The sequence below is a fragment of the Odontesthes bonariensis genome, chromosome 4 (genome assembly GCF_027942865.1).
Source record: "Odontesthes bonariensis isolate fOdoBon6 chromosome 4, fOdoBon6.hap1, whole genome shotgun sequence".
Taxonomy (NCBI): Eukaryota; Metazoa; Chordata; class Actinopteri; order Atheriniformes; family Atherinopsidae; genus Odontesthes; species Odontesthes bonariensis.
Window position 1 is genome coordinate 41285042 of NC_134509.1, and position 9017 is coordinate 41294058.

At 41.0% G+C, this 9017-nt stretch overlaps 1 long non-coding RNA gene across 1 annotated transcript; it reads left to right on the top strand.

The window, feature by feature from the left end:
- Nucleotides 1–1796: 1796 nt before the first annotated feature.
- On the top strand, nt 1797–2648 carry LOC142379463 (uncharacterized). The gene is made up of 3 exons (XR_012769693.1): nt 1797–2188; nt 2308–2360; nt 2461–2648. It is a non-coding gene; the product is annotated as an uncharacterized LOC142379463 (long non-coding RNA).
- Nucleotides 2649–9017: the final 6369 nt, after the last annotated feature.

Genomic DNA, 9017 nt, shown 5'->3' on the forward strand with positions numbered 1-9017 from the left:
GTTAACAGTGTTCCCTCATAACCCTGTCTTATCTGACCATTTTCTGATAACCTTTGAGTTTACATTACTTGACTATACAGTTTCTGAGAAGAAATTTACGTATAGAAGGTGTCTATCAGAGGATGCTGTAACCAGATTTAAAGAATTAATTCCATCATCCTTTTCTTCACTGCCATGTGCAGATATGACAGAGGACGACTACATAAACTTTACTCCAGCAGCACTTGACTCTCTTGTTGACAGCACTATAGTTTCAATGCGTACAGCACTGGACAATGTTGCCCCTCTGAAAAGGAAGGTAATCAGTCAGAAGAGGCTGGCTCCTTGGTATAATTCACAGCTGCGTGCTTTAAAGCAGACTGCAAGAAAGCTGGAGAGACAGTGGCGTTCCTCTAATTTAGAAGAGTCTCAGTTAGTCTGGAAAGATAGTTTAACAATGTATAAGAAAGCCCTTCGTAAAGCTAGAACTGCTTATTATTCATCATTGATAGAAGAGAATAAGAACAATCCCAGGTTTCTTTTCAGCACTGTAGCCAGTCTGACTAAGAGTCCGAGCTCTGCTGAGCCAGTTATTCCTTTAACTCTCAGCAGTGATGATTTCATGAGCTTCTTTATTAATAAAATTGTTTCTATCAGAGAGAAGATTGATGGAGTCCTTCCCACTATTATTAGTGATGTATCATCAAGTACAGCAGCTTTAGAAGTATCTTTAGAACCTGATTTGTATTTAGACGGCTTCTGCCCAGTTGATCTCTCTGAACTAACAACAGCAATCACTGCATGAAAAGAGGGATTTGTGGATGTATGTGGCCCCTTACATGTCCGCATACGTTGAGCCCCTGCATTTGCGGTGGTAAAAGTGAAAACTTGGCCCAAATTGTCGCAAATTGACCTGGCAACTGCTCCCCCATGCCCCCCTCCCCTCCCCTACTTAGGAGAGCCTTTAATATGTAAATGCCAGTGATCAGGTCAGGAGCTGCCACAGTCATTTTCAAGTGGGGTGGGGTGAGGTGAGGTGGGGGGTGGGCAGGCCTGTTTCTACACGTTCCTGACCATCACCTCCAACTCCAGCCAAGTTTGTTGCTGTGTTGTCTTGAAAAAGAAGAGGTGCACGCTGTCTGCTGGTGACAGGTGATGCATATCTGTTTTTTTTTCCAAACACCTCTTTTGTAACCGCTTTTTGTGGGCAAAATTCAAGGATTCAAGGTTTCAAAGGTTTATTGTCATATGTGCAGTTAGAAACGTGTTTCCCTGAACAATGAAATTATTTTCTTTGTTGCCCGCACTGGATGTCCAAATGTATAATAATAAAGATAAGATAAAGATAAAATAAGCATGCAACAGCAATATTCTAAAAGGTTTCTTAAATAAAATAGAAATATAGAAATAAAAATATAGAAATCTGGCCTGTATACATAATGTGCAGTAGTGCGCTCAGTGTTTTATTGTGTATGGCTTAATTCGGTGTCACAATGGTCACAATATCGCCGAGGTCTTTTCTTTGTCCTTGCAGAGTCCATTTTTGTGTCAACACAGTGCAAATTGCCAGCTGTGGTCAGACAACATTAAATAGCAAAAGGACGGGAGGTTGTCTCGCGAGTATTCCGTGTAATGACGTATACGCATATGATTGGTGGAGCTTAACGGCTCGCATAAGCTCTCGTTCAATCACGTATGAGAAACATTGTGTCGTGCAGTGTAAACAAAAAGTTTAAGGAGCAGATCTGGCGGCAGAAAGACAGACAGAGTCCCGTACTGTGAAAACTGCCCTGGTTTGTGGCTGGAAGACGACTAGCTTTCAACTCCCCAGCAACTCTCTGCGGGTCTACAGGTTTGTGTGTTTTTTTCTACTTGCACATGACCATTTGATTGTTTAATTTTAGTCTTGTTGACACTGTACAGCACTTGGGACAGTTCTCGCTGATTTTAAATGTGCTGTATATTAAACTTACTTACTCACTTGCTTACAGGCAGATAAAATGAAAGTCCTGTTGAATGCTATGACCGGGATGTCTCGTATGGTGGCCAGCACTGTGGATACGGTCGTGGAGAGGGTTCTGGAGGGAATCGACCAGAGATTCGCTAGGTTGGAGGTAAGATGGCCGTCGAGAACGGACTGAAGTTACATTCCAGAGAAGTTGAAGAGCGCACCCCCAAGAGAAGGCGGATACAGAATCCGAAAATCGCGGTAAGAGTAGGTTATTGACTGTGGCTTTAGGCTAAACTCAACTTAATTGTGTCCATCACGTGAAAACCAGTGTGAGTTGCTTTATTTAAAAAAATGAATTTCGTGTTTTCAATTTATAGGAAGCAGTTCGCCGCCTGCATAACTCACCGTGGCATTATAATCCAGGTCAAGGGTAAGAATAAGTGAATGTTCTCCCAATATCTAGTTGAGTTGGACCCGATGTTACGTTAATGCAGTTTTTTTTATTAACCATAGGCCTGTTGTTTTTACAGGCTACTGTCACCTCACAATATGGATGTAACGAGTCGCTTGAAGGAGGCGGTGTCAAACAGTCCGAACTTCAGAGAGGCAGACGGGGACACTATCGAGGGTGAGCGGCGCTGGCTTTTACCACGGCTGGCACTGATACTTTTAAGCACTGGTCATTTTATTCATTCCTCTTGTTTGTTTTTTTCAGCTGCGTGACGGACCTGTGTGCTGTGCTACAGGCGCGTCTTGAAGCCAACCCGAAATACTCACAGTCTCACCACAGAAGAGTGAAAGAGAGTAAGAACATATACGCTGTCAATATGACTTTCGTTACTTTATAGACAAGTTGTCAATATGCTGTGCATGGATTATTTATTGGTTATTCCAACAGCTCCCAGAAACCAGCTTCTGATCCAGGATGAGGACGTCTGACAACTCCGCAGACTCTGCAGGGACCGGAGGAATGCGGATTCCAAACGGCGGCGTTTAGGCTTATTTTGTATATTGTAGGCTACAGCAGTGTGTGTGTATATAGTTTTCAATTCTTTATTATCAACATGGTTCTTATTACAATGTAAGCTATGTACATTGTGTGGTGTGGCAATAAAAGCGCTTTAAAAAAAAAAAAAAGTTTTCTTTTTCATTCTCAATAGAATCACGTCATTCATGCCTGCATTAGCCTAGTCATAGTGCAGCTTATAAGAATGGCGTGAATATATGAAGTACACAAACATCCCAGAAATATTAGTAATCATAATCACAATTATTAATCATAATTGCTGAATGATATGCCCATATAAAGTATGCATATATTAACCTTATTGGCCAATGGGCGGACAGCTTTACAGGAGCTTTTTTATGTAATCACGTGCCTTTTTCGTCCAATACCAGCGAGGCCAGTGAGAGATCCAGGCACTCTCACAGCGGGGTGCTAATCGCTGAGCCATTAGCACCCCGCTGTGAGAGCCCGCCGCGAGTCGGGTTCGTTTCCGACGATTTTCTCGCTCAACAAACTTAAAGTTTGTCTGCCTGCAAGCGCCCAGGTGCGTCCGAAAATTAGGCAAATTCGCGGAAGTTCACTGCCGTCCACAGTGACACAAATCCCTCTTTTCGTGCAGTGAATAGTCTCTTCTAAACCATCAACTTGTGTTTTAGACCCAATCCCAACCAGACTGTTCAAGGAGGTTTTCCCATTAATTGACACTTCCATATTGGATTTGATCAATCTGTCTTTGTTGACAGGATATGTACCTCAGACTTTTAAGGTTGCTGTAATTAAACCTTTACTTAAAAAACCTACTCTTGATTCAGAAGTGTTGGCTCATTATAGACCTATATCCAATCTCCCTTTTATGTCTAAAGTTCTTGAAAAAATAGTTGCAGCTCAGCTTTGTGATCATTTACACAGAAATAATTTGTTTGAAGAGTTTCAGTCAGGATTCAGAGTGCATCATAGCACAGAAACTGCACTGCTGAAAGTTACCAATGATCTCCTCTTAGCCTCTGATAGCGGACTTGTGTCTGTGCTTGTCCTGTTGGATCTCAGTGCTGCATTTGATACGGTCGATCACAGTATCTTATTACACAGACTTGAACATGTTATTGGGATTAAAGGAACTGCATTAGGCTGGTTTAAATCATATTTATCTGATAGATTTCAGTTTGTTCTTGTAAATGAAGAATCTTCCTCACACACCAGAGTAAGTCATGGAGTTCCTCAGGGTTCTGTGCTTGGACCGATTCTTTTTACTTTATACATGCTTCCATTAGGTAACATTATTAGACAGCATGGCATAAATTTCCATTGCTATGCTGATGATACTCAGCTGTACTTATCTATAAAACCAGATGAAACCAATAGGTTGGTCAGACTACAAGCATGTCTTAAAGACATAAAGACCTGGATGACTCAGAACTGTCTGCTGCTAAATTCAGACAAAACTGAAGTCGTTATCTTTGGACCTGAGCGTTTCAGGGAGAAATTGTCTAGCTATATAGTTACTCTAGATGGTATTTCCTTGGCTTCTAGTTCTACAGTGAGGAACCTTGGAGTTATTTTTGACCAGAACTTATCATTTGACTCGCATATAAAACAGGTTTCTAGGACTGCCTTCTTTCACCTTCGTAATATTGTTAAAATCAGGAACATCTTGTCTCAGAGTGATGCAGAAAAACTAATTCATGCATTTGTTACTTCAAGATTGGACTACTGTAATTCTTTATTATTGGGCTGTCCTACATATTCTCTGAAAAGCCTTCAGTTGATCCAAAATGCTGCAGCCAGAGTTCTGATGAGAACTAACAGGAGAGATCATATTTCTCCAGTTTTAGCTTCTCTTCATTGGCTCCCTGTTAAATTCAGAATAGAATTTAAGATTCTTCTCCTTACATATAAAGCTCTTAATGACCGAGCTCCATCATATCTTAAAGATCTCATTGTAAGATATTTTCCTAACAGAGCACTTTGTTCCCAAACTGCAGGTTTACTTGAGGTTCCCAGAGTTTCTAAAAGTAGAATGGGAGGCAGAGCCTTCAGTTATCAGGCCCCTCAATTGTGGAATAAGCTGCCAGTAAATGTCCGGGAAGCAGACACCCTTTCCACTTTTAAGACCAGGCTTAAAACTTTCCTTTTTTATAAAGCTTATAGTTAGGTCTGTTGAATCTGATAGTGTGTCTGCTAGTGTGTCTTGTTCTGCCTCCACCTCTGGCACCCTCTATACTTTCATTACCCCCTACCCGAACCAGGGTTTGAATCCCATTCCCGCTTCTCTTACCTCTTTTATTTCTCCCCCTACCCGAACCAGGGTTTGCATCCCCACCCCGCTGTGACTGGTGTGCAGTTGGTGAGAGGCTGAGGTAGCTTGTGGCTGTAAAAAGATGGTTGTTGTGCTGTGAGGAGCAGATCTATATAGGGAGTATAGGGAATTACTCACTGAGTCTGCTCCTTTACTTTATTTTATTATTTATTTTTTCGTTAGCACAAGTTTCTTGTGTTTACCTTGAATAGGGATGGCTCATGTGATCCTGAAACATCCCATAGTTAAGCTGCTATAGGCCTAGACTGCTGGGGGGCCTCATCTGACACACCTTTCCTCACTTTACTCTCTTTATGTATATGTGATATTATTGTGGTCATTAACTCGTGTTTCCCTGTTCCAACAGATATCCTTTGAATGGTGTTACAGTGCCGCCGTCGCGGTGGCCCCCTGCCCCCCTCCCCATCCCCCCCCCCCTTCCCCCCCCCCTTTTTCTGTCTTCTCAAACCCCAGCTGGTGGAGGCGGATGGCCACCCTTCCTGAGTCTGGTTCTGCCAGAGGTTTCTTCCTGTTAAAAGGGAGTCGTTTCTCTCCACAGTCGCCTCAGGCACGCCGCTCAGGCCGGGAGATTGGACCGAAAAACAAAAAGTTTTCAGTGCAATCTGTTGGTTTTCTTAGCTAGGAAATTGTTTTTGAATTGGCTCTATATGAACGAATTGGATTATTTTATGAATTATGATTATTATTAATTAATTGAATTCCAATTGGCTTGAATTGGACTTACTATCTAAGTGCCTTGAGATGACATTTGTTGTATTTGGCGCTATATAAATAAAAATGAATTGAATTGAATTGAAGAACTTCTCCACAGCTCTTGCAAATAACCATGTTTGAATAACCGCAATGTGACTGATGACTGATAAATTGTTGTGACTAATTCAAATTTGATCATTTCACTGGATTTAAAATCTCAGTTGACTGCACATAATATAATGGATTTAAGTCTTCAACACTCAAAACTCCCATCAGCCAAAGCTATATTGTATCATTTTCTATTGAACAATTTATTTGTCTTAATTGGAACTGGATTTTGACAAGCTCGGAAAAAAACTAATGACTTGTATTATTTAATTTGTGTACATTTCACTTTTACAGATTTCAATTAAACACTAAAGTTTAATCTGTCAGCTGACCAACACTGAATAAAATCATTGTATTTTGAGTCACAATAAGAAAGCGTGTGTATTAACATTTGTCTTGTTTGTAGGATTGCACAAATGGTAAACACAAATGAAAAAATACAACCACTAAAGTGCAGTCATTCCAGTGAGTACAGGGAAGACATTTTACTGTCCCAATGAAGAATGCTTTGCTAATATGACAGACATATTACCAGTAACGATCCACCAGACAAATGATGCAGCAGCCAATTCAATTTAACATCTACATTAGCCGTGTGATGTGATTTAGGGAATGCATGCACGCTCATTTTCCACCATGTAGAGAGACACACACACACACACAAGTCATCATCAGTGCAAATGCATGAACTTTTTAGGTCTCTATGCTCAGGAACACATAAAGTCCATGTTTTTTTAACTCCTCTCCTATACACAAAATATATACATGTGCGCCTACACAAACACTCGGACAGTCATGAATCTCCTTCAATTGTGTGTTGGAGGTCAAATAAAAGGATAACAGATTGTGAGAACTAGAAGATTTGTTGATGAAGATTCTCAGTGATACAGGTCATGGTAATCCAAAGAGCTTGATTTAAGGGCAACTGAACTTTTTTTGGGGGATCTTGAAGAGGTTTCACTTCTCATCCAAAAGGCTTCTTCAATTTTGAAATGGTCTCAATTCTATGCTATTTTTTGGTCTTCATCCAGCAACCTGCTTCCAGTGTGTCTGAAATGTTCAACTTTTGTAATAATTATTAAGCAGCGTATAGCAACTTCAAGCGTGAAAATAAAGCTGCAGAAAAATAAGTTACAGTCAAAGGACTCCAAATTCAGTTTTGTTCCATTTTTTTATGGTCGAAGAGGCTGTTACTCAAGTATAAAATAGGGGTGTTGTGATTGCCTGTAATGATAATAATCGTGATGTTAAAAGAATTGAATATTGAATCATGTTGATAATACACACGTGATTATAATAGTAATAATAATTTAAAATGATAAGCAGAAGATAAAATCATCATTTTATTGAATTTTTTTGTACAATTTTGTAAATTTGGCTTAACTAAATTCACTGAAATCCAATTTAATTTACCTTGGGCTATAAAGCAATTCAAATCTGTCATTTTGATTGAATGCATATAGTTATTGATGACATCGTGCAAATGTATTCATTTTTTAATCTGTTTTTTAAAGCAAATACGCTCTTAATAAAGAAACTTTTATTCTACCAGCAGACTCTTCCCATTTTACGAAGGATTAATTACTAATAGTATTTATTCAATGTTTGTTTAAATTAAAATAAAAAAGACACAATAAATGCATGCCAACAGAAGCTATTAGTTTATTTGGAATCTATTATCTTAATGTTGGTAATTGTTTTCAGTGTTTCATATTTGGAAATAGAGACAGTTAGGTGTCACTCTGTCCATCTCTTCAATTTGCCCAAGCAATGAACAGCTGAGCTGTATTCTGGCTTCTTAAACCTATCTCTGTTACCATCGGGTGAGAGGTGGGATACACCCTGGACAGGTCACCAGTCCATCACATGGACTACACAGAGAAAAACAACTATTTAGAATCACCACTTCACTGAACATGCATGTTTTTGGACAGTGAGAGTAACCACAAAGAACCCACACTTCAAATGGCACACAGAAAGGCCACAATTCAGACCAGGAACCCAGAAGGGGGCATATCAGGAGGTGCTGCATGGTCTGTGGTTCAGTGCCACAGTCACATACCACATCCCCATCATTCAGATGTCACCATTTGGCGAGAGTGGTTTTTGCACGTCCAACACCAGATTTTAGTCTGTTTAAGCATTTCCACATTGCGTAGTTGGTGTCTGCTCCGAGGGGCAGTGCCTCGCTCGCCTTTAGCTCCATTGTTGTTTCTGATGGGAGGTTGTCAAGTCTTTCTTCCCACCGAGTGACTCTGTCACTGCTCGTGCTCGGTGTTCCGAGGGGTGGGACACACTTCAGGAAACTTTTCCTGGACTTAAGGCTGCTTTTGGCTGGTACATGGCCGAAGAGAGGATGTCGTTGGTCAGTGGACTGTTGTTGCCGCTCTTTCTTACTTGCTGCCTGTCGTCGTATCTCTGGTGGGGCTATTACTGCTAGGATGTACAGGTGCTCTGTAGGTGTTGGTCTTACACCACATCCTGACTGAAAGCGAGCGAGCGAAACTAATGCGATACAACGCCGAAATTTCGCGAGGGTGTCCTGATATGCAGCGTGACGATTTTATCGGGAGTTATTCTATTGGTTCAGAAAGTACTCACTTGAAACGCCGAGTTCTCTGGCTCCCTTCGGTTCAGATCTTTGTGGTACGGGTCATAAACCATTGGGTGCTGTTCCACGGTAAAGATCAGCTTCTCCTCGTCCATTATTCCCTGAGTGATGCTGACCTGTTGCTAACTAGCTTGTCAACAGGAAGCAACGTGTTCATTTCAACCAATAAGAACCGGACGCCGCCGCGAAATGTCGTCCCAATAGAGACAGCGCGGGGGCGATTTTATAAGGGGTTGGCGTGATTGCTGGACGGAGCGACATCGCTTGCGGCCTGATTGAAAAGTACGCTTTCTGATCACTTTTTATCAATCGTTCGCTCGCTCGTGTTCAGTCAGGATGAGGTGTTAGGCAG